This window comes from Balaenoptera borealis (assembly GCF_965194805.1).
Source record: "Balaenoptera borealis genome assembly, chromosome: 18".
NCBI classification, from domain to species: domain Eukaryota; kingdom Metazoa; phylum Chordata; class Mammalia; order Artiodactyla; family Balaenopteridae; genus Balaenoptera; species Balaenoptera borealis.
The window spans coordinates 3,022,442-3,046,987 of record NC_138877.1 but is presented as its reverse complement, the minus strand read 5'-3'; the positions used below and the strand labels follow the sequence as shown (position 1 = coordinate 3,046,987).

The 24,546-nt window shown below is 42.2% G+C and overlaps 1 long non-coding RNA gene across 1 annotated transcript in view; it reads right to left on the bottom strand.

Annotated features, from left to right (window-relative positions):
- Positions 1 to 24,540, bottom strand: part of LOC309615420 — a 43,227-nt gene extending 18,687 nt beyond the window's left edge. The window contains exons 1-2 of the long non-coding RNA XR_014236811.1: positions 16,318 to 24,540; positions 10,609 to 16,257 (exon numbers count right to left, since the gene is read on the bottom strand). This is a non-coding gene — a long non-coding RNA (uncharacterized lncRNA). The remainder of the gene's footprint in view (positions 1 to 10,608; positions 16,258 to 16,317) is intronic.
- Between the last annotated feature and the right edge of the window lie 6 nt (positions 24,541 to 24,546).

The window sequence follows — 24,546 nt, the reverse complement described above, 5'->3', positions numbered from 1 at the left end:
AGAGGCTGACTCAGTTACATATGCTGTGACTACACTTTAATTCAGCCTGGTTTCCCACATTGAAGGACTTAAGACTACAATGTAGAAATCATTAAGCATTTTAAAATATTATCATTTATTTTAATATTAAAATAGTCATATTTGTAAAATGTACATGACTTTTAAACACTGTGAAAGTGAAAAGAAATTTTCTTCCTCTCAGGATGTAATCCTCACCCACCAGACCTCACTCTCCATGTCAAGGCTCAGACAAGAAATAGTAAACATAGGTTTGGCCTCAGTGAATTTACCAATTTAGTGTGGGAGGTAGGGGGGAGTCACAAAAACATTTTTAAAACACATATATGAAAAAAAATCTGAAACAAATACTTAACTATTTAGGGAACTTGCCTTTATTAGGTGCTTGCTAAAGACCCCAACAAATATTTCTTGATTACCCACTATTTGCCAGGCCTGGTGATAAATGTTATAAGTCAGTTGCATTAAGGATGACAGTCTGCATCTTTGTGGGCCTGTCTCCTACGTTAGAGTCTGTCTAAGGATAGGCGTTCTGCCTTATTTATCTTTTCAATTTCCAGCATTTAGTTCAGTGTCCGACCAGGGCAGAGTACTCAGTAAATATTGCGGACCCAATGAATGGCTGTCTACTGGAAACTTGCTTATCTCGATGTACTTTGTCGCTTTACTTTGCGTCCGTGTGGCTCTCCTGGCCACCATCACACCTCCTCTCCCCACCCAGTATCTATAAATAATTGTGTTCTTCACCCCATCCTAAACCAGTCCTTTACAATGAAGTCCCCTGATTAAGCTCCGTAGCAAACGAAAAAAAAATCAACCAACCAACCACTTCCACCAGCACAAACACGCATACAAGCAAAATTAGATTTTTTTTTTAAGTTTCATTTGTTTATTTATTTTTATTTATGGCTGTGTTGGGTCTTCGTTTCTGTGCGAGGGCTTTCTCTAGTTGTGGCAAGTGGGGACCACTCCTCATCGTGGCGCGCGGGCCTCTCACTATCGCGGCCTCTCTTGTTGCAGAGCACAGGCTCCAGACGCGCAGGCTCAGTAGTTGTGGCTCACGGGCCTAGTTGCTCCGCGGCATGCGGTATCTTCCCAGACCAGGGCTCGAACCCGTGTCCCCTGCATTGGCAGGCAGGTTCTCAACCACTGCGCCACCAGGGAAGCCCCCAAAATTAGATTTTTTAAAATCCCAGCAAAACAGTCTGAAAAACTGAAATGTGAAATCCCCCAGTTGCCTCACTGCTGCTGATGTCACTACCAAGCTTCCCTGAACTCACCCTGCCCTCGGGCTGTGCAGGCCCAGCACCTGGCCCGTGGGTCCCGGTGGATCGGACTTAAGGCAGGAGCCCCTTGCCACACACGTCTCCATCCAGAGGGGGTCTGTCTCACCACCCTGCACAGAGCCAGGGAGTGCAGGCTCGCTTTATTTCTTAGGAGTTCCCCTTTAGGGAGTGAATATTCATGGAGCCCACTTTCCTGACAGATTGTTCTGAAAAGAAAACAGATCATCCTTCTCCAGAAACAGGGCAAGTGGGGTTAGGAGGCGGAGGTCAGAGAAGGAAGGCTGGAGCCCTCTGGAGGGCCAGTCCCAGCCAGGTCTGGCTTTGTTCTTGAAACAATCAGCCGCTTAGGCATCTTTTAAGCCTCTAAAGAGCAAGATGAAGTAGCAATACTTGAGGGCTCCGCGGGAATCGCGTCTGGATCTCTCCCTCTTTCTTTGCTGCGCTAGAGCAGAAGGTCACTAGACGCTGCGTGAGCTCTGCCCTGGGTGGTCCCTACCTTTGCCTCCCAGACGACGATTCGTGTTTCTTTCTGTTTCCATAGAAGGGGCAAGGAAGGAAAATTCAAAAGAACTGGCAATCTGTCCTTTGGATACAGCGACCTTTCTAAATAAGCATTCAGCCTTTGGCACTGCAGCCTACAAGCATTTTTCCCTTTGTTGTGGATCTTTTTAAAAAGCCACACACAGAAGTAAAACGAGAGGCAAATTTGAAAATACATTCATTTTGGTTATTTCAAGTGAGGTCCAGTAGTTAGGCAACCCAACCAAGACATGCTCATATTAATTTATGATAGAAATAAAAATGGGTTTTTTAAACATTAAGCAAAGAAATGATGCTTTCAGTTACTTAATAAAAAAATGTGTCCATAATAAAACTCTTAATAGGATCGAAGGGAAAATGATTAATACCCATAAGTATGTGTGTGTGTTTGTACAGATCTGTGCCTTCGAGGATGGACATGTGCACAGGTATTTGTGTTTTAGTGTCTTTTTTTTTTTTTTAGTCGAAGTGACCAATTAATTACTTGGTGGTGTTTATACTGTGCAGGGAAGGTCAGCCGGGCACAGCTTGCTGTTGGACAGTCTTCTTGCAATTTAAGAGAGAAAAGCAAACCTTCTGTTTGAACTTCAGAATGTTCCACGCAGGCTCGGCCGTTGTAAACTTACTAGGCTAAATCACTCCTACATTGCTGCATTGTTATTGTGGTATTGGGCAAAAATACTTGGCAGGCATTTCAAAGTAAATGCTTCCATCAAATGACGACAGCTAAGAGGAAAATGCCAAGACGAAAGCAAGTGCATACTTTGCTATGAAAGAAAGTGTTTTTCTAATGGAAGATTTAATAAAATGAATTGTAGTCATACCTTCATCTAAGTAGAATGGTGGTAACTTTCTTTAGGAATAAGAGGAAAGGTCAATTCTGATATGAAGTATTTTTCACTAAGACATTAACTTCAAAAATAACACATGTAAACATGGACAAAATCTGCAGAATAGAATGAGAAGAGGTTGTCAGTTCAGTTCAGTCATGATAAATACCCAATTCTACTTTGGAATTCCTCCCTGGAAATATAAATTGATTTTCCTCACAGCAAGAATGTGGTATGAGTTTGAACGTAGAAAAACCAGATTTATTATTATTGTTATTATTATTGAAGCATGTTGCCCTACCAGAGCTTAGGTGGGTCCAGATTTCCATTATAAGTTGCTGTTTTCATAAGGACTTTATAACTTGGACGTGACAATTGGCTTTAGCCTTTAACTTGGTAAATAGCGTCTCAGCCTGGGGCAGGCTTTCCCCTCCTCTTAATAACACCAAAGGCAAAAATCAGGCAAGACAGCTGCATTTTTTCCCTTCAGCTTTGAAGTAAAAGTTAGGAAGATATATATGAATGTCAAATAAAGATCAACTGGACTTATTTTTTTAAGTTTTTAATTTAAAATATCTACTAATTGAACAGTTCCTTTTTTTAATTTCAGGGAAAATAAAAAATTAAGTTCCCCAAATGAGTAGTTTTTATGTGACATAATTTATCTTCATCACAATTTGTATTTTTATTCTGATCTATATGATTATTATTCCACATCAAACACCTTGCCTGTTTGTACCACATCTTTTAGGAATGCAAAATTAAGTAGATTCAAAGATATAAAAAACACCTCAAATTTCAACTAATTTCCTAATTTGAGCACTCCAATGGGATCATTCGGTGCTGCATTATCTTCTCAAAATGGAGACTGTGTTTCAGTTTTGAGGTTAAATTAGGTTTTCCTCTTCCAGATTTGTTTATCTCAAATAAGTTCATGTTTCTTAACCTTGAGGAAACCGAAGTGTTTTGAATGTTTTCCGTTTGAATGTGATTTTTACCCTAGCTGAACATCCTCTAAGGCAAGCTGACGTCTGGAGGGGGAGGGATGGAGGTGGAGGGGCTTGTGTGTATCTGGAGAACAGCAGAGCTATGCTCGTGCCCGTCTCACCTTCTGGATCTTCTCCTGGACCCCCTGCTCCAGCTGACTCATCTAGATGCCCACCCAGGGACCGTCTCCCTCTGACACCTCACTCTGAATACGATTCTATGGACCCCAGCTTTTGGTCCTCAGCCGTAATTCATTTTCTTGCTCCCGATAAGGAAACTATTATCCCAGACAAGAGGATAGCCAGCCTTCCTGTCTAGGCCAGGCGTGGAGCAGAAATCCTGACTTGATGCCCTGGCTACCCTTTTTCTTCAGTAGGTTTAATGTCTTGTTTTGGTTTTTAATCTTGCATGGGCCATGAACCCACTTGATAATCTAAAGAGAGCTAGTAACGAATTTCCAGAAAAAAATGCATATTTGGAGAAAATCATCCCTCTAGATTTAGAGGATTCGTGGATGTTCTAAAATTCACTCATAAACTGTTAAATCCATATGCCCCCCCTAAGAAACTGTTCTATATACTACCCAACAATCATAGCACTATAATCAAATGATCATTCACATCTTCTCTTCCTCAACTTTAGAAGTTCATTATCACTCTGCTGAAGCCCTATTTCACCAAGAAAATAGAAACAACCAGAAGAGGTCTTCCATGAACTCCCACCTTCGAGCATCTGCATTTACCTGCGCTGGCTGCTCTCCTGTCTCTGCGGCTGAGTTCTCCGGACTCTGAGCTACCCTGAGCTCCTCCACTTATGCAAGGCTCAGACCGTCTCTCATCTATTCCCCGATCACCGCTCCGGCAAGTTGCTAATCTCTCCACTGTCTCCTCCATTTCCCCCTCTATTGAATCAGCATGTTAACAAGCTGTTCTTTCCCCCCCTTAAAAAAACGGGAATAAAGACACAGACCTACTAGAGAATGGACTTGAGGACACGGGGAGGGGGAAGGGTAAGCTGGGACGAAGTGAGAGAGTGGCATGGACATATATACACTACCAAACGTAAAATAGATAGCTAGTGGGAAGCAGCCGCATAGCACAGGGAGATCAGCTCGGTGCTTTGTGACCCCCTAGAGGGGTGGGATAGGGAGGGTGGGAGGGAGACGCAAGAGGGAGGAGATATGGGGATACATGTATACGTATAGCTGATTCAGTTCGTTATACAGCAGCAACTAACACACCATTGTAAAGTAATTATACTCCAATAAAGATGTTAAAAAAAAAAAGTAATGAAAAGAGGCAAATAAAACCCTCAGCTCCATCCCCTCATTCTAACACACCCTCCACCCCTGTGGCTTCAGGAAACGCCTTGACGGTGATGCCTCTGCTCCTTTCCAATTTCCTGTTTCTTCCCGTTTTCTCTTGCTTTTTCAATTAATTTCTATTGGAGTACAGTTGCTTTACGCTGTCGTGTTAGTTTCTGCTGTACAGCAAAGTGAATCAGCTGTACACATACATAGATCCCCTCTTTTTTGGATTTCCTTCCCGTCTAGGTCACCACAGAGCATTAAGTAAAGTTCCCTGTGCTATATACTATGTTCTCATTAGTTGTCTATTTTATACATAGTGTCAATAGTGTATATATGTCAACCCCAATCTTCCAGTTCATCCCCCCCCCCCAACCTTCTCCCTTGGTATCCATACATATGTTCTCTGCGTCTGTGTCTCTTCTTCTGCTTTGCAAATAAGATAATCTTTAGCATTTTTGTAGATTCCACATATATGCATTAATATATGATATTGAACAAACCATTCTCCCCCCAAGACCCAATCATTCTGCCAAAGTCCCTCTTGTTGAGGCCGCCTGTGACTTCTGTGTTACTGCATCCACCAGCCACTGCTCAGGCGTCAACTTGCTGGATGAAGTAGGAGTTCCCACGTGTGAGCCCTCTCCAACCAGAACCTCCTCTTTTCACGCCCAGCTCTAAGAAGAGCACGCTGTCTTGGTTTCCCTTGTACTCCTCAGTCTCCTGGAGTATTTCTTCTTTATCTCCCTGACCGCTAATAATAGAGTAGCTCAGCGTCTAAGCCATGGACCTCTTTCCGTTTATGATCTCCATTTGCACTCTTGATGACTTCATAAATTTTATGGCTTGAAGTTCCTTCTGTGTGTCGATGACTCGAAAATTTGAAACCACAGTCTAAATCTTCCCCATATACTCCTTTTTCCCCCTAGTATTGATCACTCTCTGACATGCTAGAAATTCTATTTTTCTACCCAAGTGTCTTTCTCCTTCCCTAGAATGTAAACACTTGAAGGGCAGGAAATGTGCATCTTCCTAGCTGCTGTGTCCCCGCCCTTAGAACAATAGCTGACTGGAAAAGAGACAGTAAGTATCTATTGAATAAGTTGATAATGACAACAATTATTTCTGATTTTTAAATTAAAAAAAAAATCATTGAGTTCCTCCTCTGTGGCTGGCACTGGTGAATTGGCTCACTAATTTCACACTATCCACACTTAACACCTGGAGACAATGCTCATGCTTTGACATTTACAGATGAGTCAACTACAGATAGTTGAACTCAGGGCCCTGAAAAGTACTGTCCTGTGGCCAGATCCAGACCACTTCCTGTTTTTTTCTGACCCAGGACTGAAAGTCAACATTTTCAGGGACTTCTGTGGTGGCGCAATAGTTAAGAATCCGCCTGCCAATGCAGGGGACATGGGTTCAAGCCCTGGTCCAGGAAGATCCCACATGCCGTGGAGCAACTAAGCCTGCACGCCGCAACTACTGAAGCCCATGCACCTAGAGCCAGCCCGTGCTCCCCAACAGGAGAAGCCACCTCAATGAGAAGCCCGTGCACCGCAACGAAGAGTGGCTCCCGCTCTCCGCAACTAGAGAAGGCCTGTGCACAGCAATGAAGACCCAAAGCAGCCAAAAATAAATAAATAAATTAATTAATTAATTTTTTTAAAAAAGTTAACATTTTCAAATGGATGAAAAAAATCAAAAGAACAATAACATTTTATGACCCATTACCTAAAATTCAAATTTCAGTGTCTCTAAATAAAGTTTTATTGGCACACGGCACACTGACCTGTTCATGCACTTTCCCACAACAGCAGCAGAGCTGAGCAGGTCTGCAGAGACTGTGCATCCTCAAAGCCCCAGTTATTTCTGTGTGGGCCCTTGTCAGGAAAATGTGGCGACTCCTGAGTTAGAGGACTCATCTAAAGTCAGGCATCCAGTAAAGGAGAGGTGGATTCTCGCGTGGATACTTGGCTCTAAGTCTGTGTTTTCTCATGCTCCATGATTCTCTGTGTCTTTTCTGAAGTTGCAAACATTTAAAACAGTTTCTTGAAATAAAGCTTATGCCTGTCTTTCAAAATCATGTATAGGCCACAGAGCATGTTCAGGAAGAGATGGTCGTGATGTGAAACAGAGGATGGGGAGTAGCTTGTTGCACAGATGCTCATCACCAGCTTTATGGTCCCACAAAGTGCCCTGGGAGCAGAGAGGGTGTGTGCATGTTCTGGGCAGTAGTCTAGTCTACCCAGGGCTGGGGTCTCCACACTCCAGGAGGCCCTTCCAACCCCAGGAGGGAGGGATGCTTCAGTGGGCATGTGCCCAGGGATGAGGGAGCAAAGAGGGAAATTGACCCTGATGGAAAAGAAGGAAAGGTCACTTCCCGAGGGCAAGACCAACCCACCCATTTCCTGGTAGGCCAGTTCTTCTTCACTTTAATGTTGAACAAAGACCGAGGAAGCTGGCTCTGTTTAATACCCTCCCTGCTGAAGTCGTGAAAGCATGGACTGTTAGACCTGGGCTAGAATCCCTGCTCCACACACAATCAGATGCAGGACCTTGGGAAATACTTAACATCTCTTTATTATATTCATAACATCCATTTGACAGTCCTTAGGCTTACTTGACTTCTCTATAAAATGGCTATAAATATCATCCCTAATCCATAAGTTTGCTGTGATTAAATGGCTCTAAATTTCCTGACATGTTACCTAGAACATGCTGATTCAAAATGATCACTTTTGCTTGTTATTATTTTTTTATCACTAGTGGGAAGAAACTTTTGGGAATTTTTCTTGACTGTTTTTGTGACACTACTGTGAAACTGATAAAGGGAAAAATATAGTTCAACAAATGGTGATGGAAAAATTGGTTCTTCACATGGAAAAAAATGAAAATGGATTTCCTACTTCTTACCATTCACAGAAATCAACTCCAGATGGATTAAGAACTTAAATGTCAAAAGTAAAACTTTAAAACTTCTAGAATAAAATATAAAAGAACAGCTTTATTACCTCAGGGTAGAGAAATACTTTTCAAACATGACATAAAAAAATGCCAGACATAACGGAAAAGAATTATACATTTGATTATATTTTTTAAAAATTTTCAAATCTGTTTATCAAAAAACATCTTAAATAAGGCAAAAGGCAAGCTACAAACTGGAGAGAAATAGTTGTGACACTTAAAACCAACAAAGAACTAGTAACAAGAATGTGCAAAAAAAATAACCACAAAAACACTTTTTTCAAAGGAATAGGAAAAAAAAGTACACGAGAGAAAACTGAACAAAGCACAAGAAAAACAAGTGTGAAAAAAAAGTGTTTCACAGTTGAAGAAACACTTATGGGGAGCAAACGTGAAAACACATATGAAGTCACTAAAGAAATGCAGATCAAAATAAAATAAAATGTCCTCTTGAACACCCCTCTAGTTTAGGAAGATTAAGGAGTCTGACAATACGAAATGTTGGAAAGGATGTGGATCAATGGGAGTTTTTATGCATCTCTAGTGGGAGTGTAAAGTACACAATCACACGGAAAACATTTTGACCTTATTTTGTGAAACTGAACATCTGCATACCCCATGAGCCTGTAATCCCATGCCCAAGAGTGGACCCAGGTATGTGTCTATCAAGGGTCATACCATGAATGCTCACAACAGCCCTTTTCTTAATTAGCAAAAACTGTAAATAACCCAAATACCTATTCAAAAAAATGATAAATAAATTAAAATATACACACCCAATGGAACATTACAGAGCATTAACGAGAGAATGAGACCTCACACAGCAAAGTAGATTAATCTTTGTAAAGTCACCGTCTGAGTCAGCTTCAGCTGCTACAACAAAAATACCACAGTCTTGGGGGCTGAAACGACACACATTTATTCCTCAAAGTTCTGAAGGCTGAGAAGTTCAAGATCAAGGTGCCGGGCAATTCAGTGTCTCCTGCAAGCTGTCCTCCTGGCTTGCAGACAGCTGCCTTCTGGATGTGTGCTCACCTGGCCTTTCCTTGGGTGTGTTCGTGGACGGGGGGAAGCTCTGGAGTCTCCCCCTCATCTTAGAAGGGCACTGATCCCCTCATGGGAGCCCCACCCTCCTGACTTCATCTCAACTTAATTACCTCCCGAAGGCCCCGCCTCCTAATACCATCACTTCAGGGGTGTGGGCTTCAAAATACGAATTGTGAGGAGACACAAACATTCAGCCCATAACTGTCACATTGAGTGAAAAAGCAAATACCAGGAGGAACATGCAGGGAATACCCAGAAGCACATAAATGTAAAGGATGTATTGTTTAGGCCATAAAAAGGGACAGGAAGAGCACATAAGTTAATGGGGAAGTGCAAGGTCTTTGATTAGGTAGAGGTTCACCGGGGTTTAATGTATTATTAAATGAGTGCATGAATGAAAATAAGCAGGTAAGTGGAAGGGAGCTACGCATGGGCTCAGGATTCTAGTGTGATAGGATGCCATGAACTCCCGATTATGGTTAATTCAATACTTGAGATCCAAAGAAACAGAGGGAGAGAATGGACAGAAATTGGTGAACTTCAGACCGTTAATTCCAGACAAAAGCACAACTTCCCCAGAGAGTTTCAGCTGGAGCTGGTTGAGCATTTAGCAGACACGCAAGGACTTTTTGCAGGCACTGCTGTCACCACAGGAGCCACTCAGGAGACTCACCTGCTTTCATGACTCTTTCCTTCCAGAGGAGGAAGAGCCCGGGGGAACAAGGAAATAATAAGATCACTATAAGAATGAATTTGTGAGTCAAACTAGGGCCAAGTCCACCTTCACTTAGACAAAGATGGGGAAGGTGATGGCCATAGGTCAGCGTGTCTCCCTGCCCTCCTTCCCAATTTCTTTTTTATGAGCATTCAGAAGATCTCAAAATCACAAGCTTTCTGTCATCTTCCTGTCCTAGCTCTTCACCAGGAGTCTCTAAGGAAATATTCTCCCACAAGTGTGGACCTCCGAACTCAATTTTCAAGTCATTTCAAGTCAGAACAACTTTTTTTGCACGTGAGGTGCAGACTCCTAGGAACAGGAATTCATAACAAAAACACAAGAACCCTAGGATTTTCTGGTTCATTACCTTTTGGTGGATCCATGAAAAATTTAAAGTGGAGACAAAAGTAAGCGATGAGCCAGTAGACGGAGCCCACTGAGCAGCGATGATAAATGACCTCCGAGTGCAAGTAACACGACCGTCCACGGCTTGGTGCAGACTCTGCAACTCCCCTCACCCTTCCCTCCCCCACCCCCAAGAAGGCTGTTCTGGATTAAGGAAGGGTGGGTTTTCTCCCCCACCCCTTCCCTACCACCCACAACTGTACACAGTTGACTAAATGGGTCTTTTACTCACGGGATCGGCAATTATAAGTGACTATCTGGCCAAGAGACCGCCAACAAAACCTTGTCCAGGGGAAAAAGATTTTTTCCTGGATAAGCAAATTCAATACCCAGGTGAACAGTTAATTTCCCACACAAAGTGTGTGGACACACTAAAAGCAGGCTCCCTTTTGTTACGTAGGGTGGCCACATGATTTATCATCTCGACTGGAACATCTCTGAGCCTGAGACGGGGCACTTAATAAAGCGAGTGGCATCTCCCCCAGCTGTGAGGCTACTTACGCTGTCGTAACCGAACCAGCCAGTCTCTTTCATCCCCGGCGTCCACTTTGGGGGCTGCCCACTGCAGAAGGCAAAGAGACAATACTGAAAATGTGACTTCATTTTTGACAGAAATGTGTTCGTTTATTTAGGTTCAGTACTTGACCATCGTTCTGATAAAACTTTATCTTGAAGACAACTTTTTTGGAAATGGTATTTCTGTGTAACCACAAATGTGTAAATATGCACATATTTTTAAGACCGAAAAAAATACCCATGCGTGTCAGCAGTGTTTAGCTCTTGGATATGGGTGATGGGTCATTTAAAAGTTCTTTTTATGCATTTCTTTCAATTTATCTAAAAAAGTATTATATTTATATGTTGTATTTAAAATGTCTCCTCCTATTCTCACATTCTGTCTACAAATCTTTTCATAAATCAAATTGCTTGCAATTAGTAGCTAGCGAAGACCTATCAAGGATATCCACATTCTTACAGCTTCTTCAAGACGATGAGGCTTTGGGATTCATCTCTGATAGGACCCTTTCCTCGCAATTTGTGAAAACTGTGAATTTTTCTCTTTTGTGAAAACCCTGGTTCAGAACCATGTGAGATCAGAGCTAGAGAACTAGATCCTTCTGCAAGCATGTACTACATGACATCTGTGCTGGTGTTCATTTCCTCTGGCAAAAGTGAACAGCAAAATATTCACATGCAAACAACTGGGCCCTTTGAGTTGCATTTCCCCTGATGGTACAGTACCTGGACGTCCCATCCAGTGTCAATGAGAAACCCCCAACAGAGTGGGTTTCTTAGCAGGGCTCTTAAACAGCAGAGTATCAACAAAGAACCCCTTCCTACAAAGAAAGTATCCAAAGTCATCTGGGGCCCTGGACAAAGTCAGGTCTGTCAGATAAGATGGAACATTCTAAAGCTTCAAGAAGATATTTTATCTGGCCTTGAAATGGATGCTTTTCATTGAAATGATTTGAAAATACTACTTTCCTTTGAGTGAAAGCTAAAATGGGACAATGGAATATGTGGTTTTCCTGTGTGTATTTTTAAAGCGCACGTCTGGAGAGATGCATCATTACAAGCGTGTCGCTGACGACCGTGCTGGGCAGACGCGGTGGAAGGGTCCGGCCGCCCGGCCACAGCTCCCGGGCTGTACCACGTCTCCCCAGGGTGGCCACCCTATTTTTGTGCCACAGAACAACGGGAAAAGACTGTGACTGTAAACTCTCCCCCCAGATTAAATTGACTGAAAAACCCAAAGCTACATGGCTGTGGAAATCAGCCCTCCTAGGGTTAACACAACTTGGAGTTTTGAACGAATGTCAAAGTGTAAGATGCTGAACAGTCAATCAAGTTTTCTCTGAATATTCTCAAAAGACTCTTTGTTTGCTTGTGCTGCCTATATTCAGAAATAGGGCCTCCTCTTGGTTTCTAAAGTATTCAAAGTGCTACCGCAGAATTTGCTTGAAAATTCAAATATAAGTTATAAAAATAAATCTCTTTCCACCATCACGATCAAGCTTAAGCACAATAACGAAATCATGATTAGAACAAAAAAGCAGCTGGAGAACGTATTCTTAGGTCACGGAGGTGAGATAGAAGGCAGGTGTTCCCAGCATGACTATCTCTTCGTAGGTAACAATTCCCCTCTCCAAATCCTCCCACGGGAATACGGATCCGAACAGTGAAATACTCGTGACGTAATGCCCATCTTTATTTCTGTCTCCCTTCTTGTGCTTTTCAGTGGATATGCCTTTGCTTTAACTGATCTGAGCAAAAATTCCAACGTGCAAAAAATTCAAACTCAGAACTGGTTGTTTCTTTTGTTTTTAAAATGTCAATTTCAGGCCATGTAATATGTAAGGATGAAAAATGTAACATAACTTTCTGTATTGATCTTCTTTTTCCCTTCATGATAATAACTGGTCACCAGGATGTTAGTTCTTTTACGCCCTTTAGACTGGTGTTTCTCAAAACTTTATTGTTCGAGAAGAATGACTTGGAGATCGTGTCAAGTGATCAATGTCAATCAAATCTGGATCAAGTCCAGATTCTGATTCAATGGAACTAGCGTGAGACCTGGGATTCTGCGTTGCTCACCAGCTCTGGGTGAGGCTGAAGATCCAGGCTGTGCAGACCCTGACGGGCTGGTAATGCTTTAGACCGTCTTCTGGAAATAGCCAACGTGGAAGAGTTTATTCTACATCTCTCGCAATCACATTGGGGCATTCGACGCCCACCTCTTGCTTTTCAGAGGATAAAGATGAGATAAGGGGTGCCCTGGTTCTCTTTCTTCACTGATGGCGGTTGTGGGTATTAAGCACAGGTGAGGACAAGTATGAGGGTCCCTGCCTCTGCCCTACTCGCCACAGCAGGACCGAGACACCACTGATGGGTGGCCGTGACCTCACAGGGATGGCAGGAGCTTGAACTGCCAGAGTTCCGTCTGTGGCTCTACTGATGCTCCCTTAGAGACGGAGCCCATGGGCACGTCAGAGTCGGAGGTGGTCTGTCTGAGGAACTACAGCAGACGCCTTTCATTTCCTCCCTAATTGAACCAGGCCTTCCTGGTGCGAGATTTAACACTTTTGGAGGGGATAGTGTCATATTCCTTTCTTTTTGTTCTTGCCTTAAATCCCAAGGGTCCTAGATTCAGAGTCTGGTTTGCAAATGGGAAATTCCTAGATGTGCTTCTCCCCCTCCCCCTGGAGCCTAGTTCAATGCTTTCTTGCTTTTGCACCAGGTCTGTTCCCTCCCTGCTGTCCTTGCTTGCGACACAAGACAGAAGTGGGCTCAGGCCTTTGCACCTCTTCGTCACAAGGGGAAGTTTGTAAAAACCAACCGTGAGAGCAGGCAAGTAAGCAATACTTAATGTTATCTTTCGGGCAATGATTAAGAAGACCTAAAATATGTTTCATTTTGTTTTCTATTAAATCAAGTTTGATTTATTATAAGCAGATATCTTCCTAATGTGAGCAGGGCCCCCAGACGGCATGTAGCGTGGCTGTGTTGACCCCTGATTAGGCTTGCATCACACTACTAGAAGACCTGGAACCATTAGAACTTTAGAATATTTATATATATTTCCAAAGAAACGACTAAAAAACAAAACAGTAAACCAACAGCAATGTGGTGTTATCTTCTGCTTTCAAAATAGTTAAAGACAAAACAAAATGAAGCAAACACACAAACAAGAGGTAATGTTTTTTTGCCGTTTCAATCTGAAATTTTGGGCTTAGTTTTCAAAGCTCTTTTCATCTCTTGCTCCTTTCAAAATATCTACCGCAAGTTATCTTTATGCTGATACACAAACCTTCTCTTGTTTTATCCAGACAAATATGTGATTGAAAATAAAAAATTAAGTGATTGATCACCATTCAGATATCATCACATGATCATATTCCTTAATTGTCTCCTGACTGTGTGTTCTGCTTCTTTGCCTAAAATAGATCATCTTCAAGGGCAGGTAGATTATATCTTCTTCAGGGCAGGGTTTCTTTTTCCCCCTTATTCTGGCAAATACAAATAGTACACACCAGTACTAAGCCCTCTCAGAAATATTTTCAGTTTCTCTTCTCCTCAAAAACTTTTATTATACTACATTTCAACAAATGTATTATGTTGCTTTTTTGGTGACATACAATTCCTGATCATTGTGGAATACTTGAAAGCATGTGGAAAAAAATAAACAAACAAATCACCCATAAACTACAATTTACAGTTTGTATTATATGCTTCTAATCCTTATTTGAAGGTTATACACACACATACAGACTATTTATTTGTAGCTATCTATCTATCTATCTATCTATTCATCTATCATCTGAAACCGAGATGTTTTATTTAGATTTCCCTCTAAAAGTTTGGGTTTATGTTGTACCTGATATTTTGTTACTTGTTTTTTAAATTTAGTATCTTGTGTACAATATATGATGTCATTCTTCTAATTTTACTGTTACCGTGATTCTTATTACAACATGATTTTTAAAATGCATAGTATTCCATCATAGGGAACTATCACGATCTAGTAAAACAATCCTCATTATTGAGCATTTAGGTCATCTGTGTGATGCACTGTTACCTTAATGGGCTTCAGTGAATCATGTGTCCTTGTGCCCCCTCCAAGGCTGATCATGGGTTTGGATAAGTGACTTGTGTATTATTTTCCTCCTGCTGCTGTAACAGAGTACCACAAATTTAGTGACTTTAAAGAACCAAGTATATTATTTTACAGTTCTCAAGGTCAGAAGTCCAAAATTGGTCTTGCTGGGCTAAAATCAAAATTTGGCAGAGCTGTGGTCCTCCTGGAGGGTCTAAGGAGAATCCATTCTCTACATCTTCCAGCCCCTGGAGGCCTCTCACGTTTCTTGGCCTGTGGCTGCATCACTCCAACCTCTGCTTTGGTCATCATGTCTGCTCTGACTCTGACACCCCTTCTCCTCCCTCTTATGAGGACACTTGTGATTACATTAGGACCACCCAGAGAGTCCTGGAATAATCTTGTCATTTCAACAACCTTAACTTAATCACATAGGTAAAGTCCCTTCTGCACGGAAGGTAACAAATTCACAGGTTTCGGGGGATTAGGATGTAGACATCTTTGGGGGCCATTATTCTGGGGACCATGAATTGCTTTGGTCGATGGGACATCATCAAATGCAAGGCAAACTAAGACCAGATAAGCACTTGAGCACTGGGGCTTATCCTCTTGGAATTGTGGTGTCACCACGTATAAAATCTATGTTGTCCTGATGGAGGCACCACTGGTATACAAACCAGAGTGCTCATGGCCTTAGCAAACAGCTGGACCTCTGAGCGAGTCTGTCCTGGATCCGACAGCCCTAAGCACGTTGTCATGTAGCCACATAAATAACCTCCCGGGGAGACCAGCTGGGGGACTGCCCAGCCCAGTTAAGTCCAACTCATGCTGAAGAATTTTGAATAAATAAATCATTTTAGTTTTGAGACACCGTTTCTGGGGTTATGTGTTCTGCAGCCATATATAACCTGTTGTTTTAACCACAGTTGTGATGAACAACCGTGCATGTACATCTTCAGGGAACACATAAATTCAGTGAGGACACTCTTACAGAGTGGAGAGACCAGAAGGACAAGTCTTCAGTGACAAAATTTCTAGCGCTTGGTAAGTAGAATTGTTTCCTTCTGTTGAGAAGGCCCTTTGAGTAACTTCCAAGCCCAACTAAATTGGTAGCAATCACCCTAGTGGGAAACTTGACCAGGGCGCCATGGAACAAGTTCCTTCACATCTCGAGCCCTCATCTTCTCAGTAAATGGGATTTTATCAGTAAAATGGGGACAGAAAATAAATAGAAGTGCTGTTGGTCCTTTCCTTTGGGACTCTTGTCATCATTTCATAAAAGTGTCTATATTCAGCGAGCTTTACACACTAGAGTGCCGAAATCGTGGAAGCTCTTCCTTGGGTTGTCACTGGGCATCATGATGCACCAGCCCGAGGGTGGATTGTGTCCCGGTGTGTTGAGTACTGTGCGAGCCTGGCCAGTGGCTGCATCTCTCTGAACCTTGATTTTTCTTTTCTTGGCTTTCTTCTCCACAAAGCCTTTGGGTTATCTACTTGTCAGAGTTGTACTGAGCACTGATTGAGAGGGTGGACATTGAGCCCCTGGCAAAGTGACCCTGGAACGGCTTTCCCCATCTCCCCCATTGCTCTCTCAGCTCCCCCCACCCAGCCACCACAGACCCCTAACACCAACTGTGTCCATCGGGGTCAATGTTTTTATGGAAAGAGGTGGGAACAGTGGCATACTCATTACTTAGTATTTGACAAGAACGTGTTAAATAGTTTCTATTTCTTGTATTATTCAACCTTGGAAGAAGAGAGATTGGTTAAGAGCCAAAAGACTTAAGGGACAGGGAATGGACCCCAAAGCATCTAGAGATGGAAGAGAAGCCTAAAGATGATGAGAAAGAACGCAAAGGTTAGTCCGCCAGGAAGTCCTGGTCATTAGTAAAAAGCAAGTGACTCAGTATTCCAAACACCGATAATATCAAAAATATCTACGACGATAGGTGAGATAAATAACAATAGCAAAATTCTTGTCGCCCAGGACAGGGATGGTCAGGAACCCATTCACAGACTCAAGTTGGTTGAATTATTTGAGATTGACATTTACGTGCAATGAATGCATTCAATTGCTAAAATAGAACAGAGGGCATATTCAGCCCCACCTCCTTCAGGAAGTTTTCCTGAATGATCCAGGTTTTAGTCATCTTTCTTGCATTGTGGACTCCACATATGATGCAGTCTCTGTTCCAAGCAATTTAGTAATAACTCCTATTTTAGTACCTGACTATACTTACTATTGTAAATTATTCACAATTGTTTCGCATGTGTGACCCTTATCTCACTTAGAGTAGAAAATCCCTGAGAAAAAAGTCCATGTCTTGTATTTTCTTATAATGCTGATTAAACCCCTCCAAACCTTTCCACCCACAGTTCAGGGAAATAACAAAATATTCCAGAAGTTAACGAATTGTTATCCCAGTAATGGCAGGGCCGTGTCTCACTGTCATTCTGAAGGCCTGCTCTGTTGTTTTTCAGTGGTCAGATTGGGTGGGTCAGGTGTTCTGAACAGCCTATAACCCTGCCAAAGAGTTTGCTGGGATAAAAAAGTTGAAGAACTAGCAATTACCATTTTAACTTAGACATACATATTCTTCAAAGTCCTCTTTAAGTTCTTATCTAAGCAATATGAATTTACCCACTGGGAACCTAGTTTAAAAATTCATGGGAGAATCAGAATATAAACACACAATCTAGTAGAATACGGTTTCTGCAGGCCATGTCACAATAATAGTCTATTTGTGGGCAACATTTTAGTGGCTTGCAAGGCATTCCTCGAATGCAGTATAAAATGAACTCAAATGAGGAAGAAACATTTCTTGCAGAATATATTCTGAATATAGACCTTCTCCTTCTCTGATAGTTTGAAAACCAGGAAAGTGCTTACATCAGGTTTTTAAAAAATATAGCGTTAGCCTTGGGCCATTGGCATGAGAATCAGCTGGGGCCCAACTTAAAAATCTGATTCCTGACTCTAGGCCAGACGTATTGATTCAGAATCTGCACAAGTGTGGCAAAGACTCTGTATTCAAACGAGCTTCCCAGGGGATTTTGTGGATCCTCATGTCTGAGAACCATCGTTTTATTTTTAATCATAGCTTGATTTCCTAAGAACCTATGTGCATTCCATCCCCTCTTCCTCCACCTTGGTCCACAATTACCATCAATCCATTTACTAAAGCTTGTTTTCTTTCTTAACTTTTTAAAATTTGTAACACATGATGTGCTGCTAAAAGTGTATGCCTCGGGGTAGTAGCTCTGAATCTTGGATTGCATCAGAATGCTCACTGAAACTTAACAAGTAATGCTCAGTCCCCATCCTAGACCCATGAGACACCCTCAAGAGGACTATGGCTGGGGTACACATTTCTTCAAAAGCTGAAGAGGTGACTCAGCAATCGGAGTAGAGAAACTGGGAGACCGTCACTGTCTTCCAGTACCCAGTGTCCTGGGGGCAGTGGCTCTCTGGCCCCGCTGCTTAGCAAAGTCACCTGGTCCTGGGTGTCCAGGTGTGCCAGCTACAGGGCACGTGGACAGCACGCACGTCTGCCCTCTAAGTGCCCCTCCCGACATGGAGCCGTGATTCTCTCAGTTTCTCTGAAGTCTTTCTCCTGCAATCCTCAGCTGATGGCCAGTCTTCCGAGCCTCCAGTGGCCGGTCCAGGAGAAGGGCTTCCGCTCAACCTTCCAGAGGCAGTTGTAAGAGTTTCCAGCTCATTCAGGAGACACTGATTTCTGGGAATTTCCACAGAACACCCTAGATTTACCACACAGCATCATATGCCCTATCCTGCCCCTCTGCTGAGCGGTAGGACAGCTCAGAGGCCCATATGCTTCCCTTGGCCTGAAGGAATCTCTTCTGTTCCAGGCTGACCCTCCTGGCTGGAGCAGAGCAAACCCCATCCCTCCTGGACATTGTCCCAATGCAGACATCAAAGGCACTTGACATTGATCCTCTCAGTCTCCAGCAGATATTCCCTTCCTATGCCTGGAGGACAACTTTAAATCCAGCTGCAGGCACACAGACAAATCCCATAGCAGTCTTTGGTACATATGCAAATTCAGTGTCAGCCATAAACCTGGGTTTCACTAGTAAGGTTCTGGTGGAAACATTTCCACATCCAGACAGCCCAGGCCCTGTGAAGGTGGCCCGAGTCTACGTATGAATCATAACCACTTCGATAAATTTAACACCACTGCTCTCTATTTTGACTCTGGGGCTGGCGAATAATTTAGCTAAAGAGTTTAGAAAGAACAAAAGGCAGGGCCCCTCGTCAGGGACCTCCTGTATTTTGAATTTTTGCTGGCTTAGGTCAGTCCGTGAACTGCAGTGCTGTTTTAAAATGTAATCATAACTACAAAGGTAGGCTCTGGAATTCTTGCATTGTTTGGCATTTCGTGATTAAAGCTGACATTCGTTGGGCAGAAGTGGAGTTTTAGAATTGATAGACCTCGACTAATCCCAGCAATAAAAATGGTCACAAATGAATGCTGTGACAGGTTTTGAACCAAGAAAAATCATCACTGAGCTCACTAGAAAAGATTAAGAGACAGTCAAGTTAAAAAATTATTGGCTCCATTTACACTCGCTTTGGGTAGCGAATGCTGTTTTATCCATTTGTACTTTTCTGTCGCCTCTTTCATGTGTCTCGTTATAATAATTTCCAAAGCCATAAACAAAGAAAATAAGACATCATCTCAGATAAAAATGGCACACGGTTTAATACAAAACATTAACTATGGCACAACCTGGCCTCAGAGAACAAAGGAGTGTAAAATTCATCTTACTTGACAGTGTTAGAATGCTTTACATTAAATCTAGATTTTAATCCTGATTGTATTGTTACACATTCCACTGTTCCCATGCCATCAGCCTCGAGGACTTTATTATTTATGTAATTCCAACAGTTGATACGGACTCAATGCATCTGATCTCAATGAATGGCATGGGATAAAAAAAAATTATCAGTAGATTTCAGGGGAGAGAAAAAGACCATTTTAATTCTCTTGCAAGGCTATTGATGAGTAACAGATGGCGCTTTTCTGATTGAATTATTTTTGATTCATTTTTCAAAAAAAATATAGATCTGTCAAAGTATTTTAAATCATCTAGAGATAGAGGTTATTTAAACAAGATTCTTTTATTTCTCTTTCTAGGGAGAGTGTCCACCTTCAAGTGCTGCAGGTTACATGGGGATATAATTCAGAGTGACATGTGCTTGAATATATAGTAGTGCCAGTTTCACTGGGGTGGGAGTAGGGGGGTTCCTAGTCTAAAGAGGAACCGGTTGGGTCCATTCTGGTGTCAAGGGCCTTTGAGCAGCAAGATGAGCTATGGAGAGAAACTTGTCTTAGACGGGCATAACATCTCCTTCCTAGGCTTAGTCAAGAATTCAGGAGTTCAAGACTTATGGTTGCCAAGGGGTGGAGGAGGGACGGACTGGGAGTTTGGGGTTAGTAGATGCAAACTATTATACAGGGAATGGATAAACCACAGGGTCCTACTGTAGAGCACAAGGAACTGTATCTCCTGAAGAAAACCATAATGGAAAAGAATAGGGAAAACAATGTATATATATGTATAACTGAGTCACTTTGCTGTACAGCAGAAAATAACACAACATTGTAAATCAACTATACTTCAATTTAAAAAAAAAAAAGAATTCAGGAGTTCAACCAACAGGGAGCAAATATTCTTCCTTCCACAGCAAAAAAAAAAAAAAAAACTCCTTTACTTAGTTTATCCCCAGCATAATTTACGCTCTACTCTATTTGAGTGGGATACATAAACTCAAGAGAGGAAGGAGAAGAGTCCAACTTTGAAATAAGAGGCGAGATTCCCAAGACTGAGATCCACCCATCTCCAAGTGGATATGGATCTTAGGTCCAAAAGAATGAACACGAAGGCGTCCTCTTATGCTCAGAATTCAGGTCATCCATTCTTCATGTGCTGAAACCTTCCAGCACAGCGCGGAGGTGAGTGGAGGAAGAAAATCTGGAAAAAGAGCATCAAGTTCCAAGTGAGAAATTCAAAAAAAATAAAACAAAGCAAGGAGAAGGAAGAATGTCATTTTCTGCGTCTCTGTGAGAAAGATTGGAAAGTGGTATCCCATTAGACAGATGGGGTTCTCAAAGAATTAAAAAAAAAAAAACAGTAAGTAGTAAAAATATAAACATGAGGACACACCAGAAAAAAACCTGGATCCTTGGCTTCTCTTAAGAAATAAAAGATAACATGTCAACTCTGGGCTGGTTTTCCCACCGAGCACCATGGGTGAGGCCCTGTAGATCCCAACCTGAGAAGCAGACTCTCGACTGTGCCACCGGTCCCTCCCCCAGGCCTCCTTGTTGTAAATCACACCCCAAGGCCCTTCCAGACACCGGATTTGCAGCCACTGCTCTGTCCTTCCAAGAAGGCAGATTAAACCCACCTGTCGGGAGGCATGGGTGTCTCCTCCTCTTTGAGGCAGAAGCCCCACTGAGTTTACCCAAAACTAAGCTGCTTTGGCTTCCAACTTGGAGTTTCTGATTCAGAATCCAGATATGTTATTTTGCTTTTTTTGGTTTTTTCTAAAATCTGGGTTTCCTTAATAGCTGTCTTGCTGTTGACAATATGATAGACTCACCCGCAATATTTCAATATTTTAGCTATGCCATTCAGAAAAAGATCAACATAATCCATGCAAACATAAAAAAAATTTATGAGAAAAGTGACTCTCACGTGATATTCTGGTAGGAATTCCTATTACGTATCGGTGTAGGCAATAGTAGAAAAGTTGATTTGGGAGAAAGAAAATGAATGGATGAGCAGGTGGAGACTTCCTGGCTCCTGGTCTGCACTTTCCATTAATAAGAAGATAAGTTGGCTCCAAAGTAGCACACACAAACCTTTTCACTGAAATTGATAAAATGCACCAGATGAAGACCCAGCATTGGAACTGGGAAGGGGAGGCAACTGTACCCCTCGCCCAGGGATGCCCTAGATGAGCCCACACCTTGCCAGGCTTCTGTGGTGTCTCTCAGGCCGACTGTTGTGTCCACTAGTTCTCTCTAGGATGATCTAAACCTTTCTTATTTAAAAGCAACAATTTAGCCCAAAAGCACTAACGACTCATTTCTTAAAGGCTACATTAGGTGGGAAAACAGAAAAGAAAATACCATATGTAAAATGCATCAGTCACACAAGTTGCCGGAGCTGGCTCGTGAGTTAGGTAAGCAAATAGGAATTTGCAGATTGACTCATACAAGCCCCAAAGCCATCACGGTGATCAGAACATGCCACGGAGGGCAATTGCCTTGGACGTCAAGAAGAAAAGTATGGACACATGCAGCACACGAGGTCTAACAGAGATAAGGAATGGTTGATTACATTTCTCATCTCTGGGTCAGATCAAACCTTCCAGAGAGCCCAGGGTTTATCCTGTGCAGAAAAGTGTAGGGTGAATTGCCAACTGGGACAGGTTTTGTGGATCTGTGGAGGCTTGGCATCGATTCCCGTTGACCATCATCAGATGCCTGGTGCATTCCAGGCATTTGTGTTTCTCCCCAGTCACACTGATCCAACTCTGGCTGAAGATAATTGGGCACTGGCCTTCAATACAGGGCACCTAGTGCAGACTGACAGGCTGGAAATGATCCTTATGGCCACCCTTTTGTAGTTAACAGTGCCGACAAAGGTAATTTTTCTCCCCTTCTAAAGCACAATCATATAATATAAACTCAAGGTATTAATTTCTTTATTTGGATTCTGTCCTGAAACAAGAATACTGTCGGTCTGAATGTCTGGGATTTTAAGAATGTTGAAATGATCACCACTGTAGGTGGACCAGCAACACGCAGAGGATGGTTCCTCAGAGAGATGAGACAAAGCCAAGCAACGCCAGTGGCCTTGGAATCTAACGCAGGGGAAGAAAACGCTTTCCAAGCGTGAGCCACAAGGCAAATGGCATAATGTGGGGACTGCAGGCAATTATTATTAAACACTGAGAGTGTTCACAAGGAAAAAAACAGTGGCTTGGATGGGAGAGGGCGTGGGTTATGCATGTCAGCAAGGACTAAGGGAAATTCAATCAGAGCTCCGTCAGCACCACCTCAAGTTTGCAGAAACCAGACTAAGATGAAAGCTCTAGGTCTATCTCAGAGACATCTGAGATAACAGGGAAATTTTGAAACACATTTGCCTCAAAAAGAGGGTTCCTTAAAAAATATCCCTTGAGTGGCATGATTCAGAGCTCTGACAGCTGGTTGTGCAATCAGCGGACGGAGATGAGTTGTGGATTCCGTTGCCATGTTTTGGAAGAAAGAAATTACAGACGAGAAGGGGAGGTGGTATATTTAAACCCTCCCATTAGAGTTATTGCTGAGAAAGACTTAGGAAACACTCCTACCTTCCCAGAGTGACAGAGCCCCCCAAAGAGTGGAGGGGACAGAAAATTCTTACTGTCCACTCCTGGGTGGAGCATAGCCCCTACGGTTATGCCAAGTTCAAGACTGACTAACAGTAACAAGGTGATTCCAGAATACAAAATGGCATAGAACACAGTGGGCTAAGTGGAGAGCACCTGACTTGGAGGAGCTGGTGGGACTGGCCACACCTTCGCTGTGTGTCTGTGGCTTCGCACAGGCTCCTTCTTGACCCGCCGGGTGTCAGTTTCCTCTGAACTGACGAGTCATACCCACTGCCGAAGACTGTGGAGACGATCAGATGATCTCATGTGTGAAAATAAATAAACTCAAAAGTGCTAAGGATGAATTGGGAGATTGGGACTTACATATATACATATATGTAGAAAATAGATAACTAATAAGAACCTGCTGTATTAAAAAAAATAAAATTCAAAAAAAACAAAACAGAAACAAAAATAAAAGTGCTAAGCCAATGGAAAGTATTCTTGGCTTGATTTGTAATCCTTAAATCATGAGTCAGAGCAAGAAATCCTCACTTTCATTGATCTCACATCAGCTCAAGTGAGGAGCCAGGGGAGGACACACTTTGGTCTAAGCACACGGGGCAGAATGAGCGAGTCCCCTCGTTGATACAAATCCTCCTTTTCCTTTTGTCGCTGATCACCCAGTTGGTTCCTCTGGGCCGTCCTCTTTAGTAAAAAGGGGCAGAACCACAAAAGGAAGAGCATGGGGTAGCCAGAACAGAGTTAACACATAATATTTAAAATAAGAAGAAAATTCCAGACAGAAGTTAGTAGGACCTAGTATGGAAAAGCTGACCGTGATGGGGTGGTCTCTAAGACAGTGCATATAGGTTTTATTTACTCTAAGCTCCATTATCTATAATTTCCGGAGTGCTCCATGAGAAGTCCTAGAGTAAAAGATAATTTGTTAGCTATCACTAACCATTATACATTGTATCAGCTTATTTCTCAAAATTCACGATTATATTCCAGTTTACTTTTCAAAGAACGATTATACGGATTAATTTGATTGTTCTACTTAATTGTCAAGGGTATTCATTCATTTTGTTAATTAAAGACCATCCACCTCCACTTAATCATGCATTTTCATGAATTAAAGACAGTGTATTAAAATCTCCACAAGTATTTACAGAAGTGTTGGACTTCATAACAAGGTTCAGTTAGTATTTTTATCTATTTGTTTTTCAGTCTTTGCCACTAAACCAGGAGCACTTTGAAGAAAAAATAACTATATTTTTATATTCCAAAACCTAAGATGGTAACTAGGATAAAGTAGATGCAATGAATATTTGATAAATGAATCACACTGAATGAAAAACGCCATCTATACGCAATCTTATCATCTTACTACGCTCATCCATCTGGAAGGAAAGATGCTAGTTCCCTAAATGTGAAACTCTGTAGAGTTTTGTGT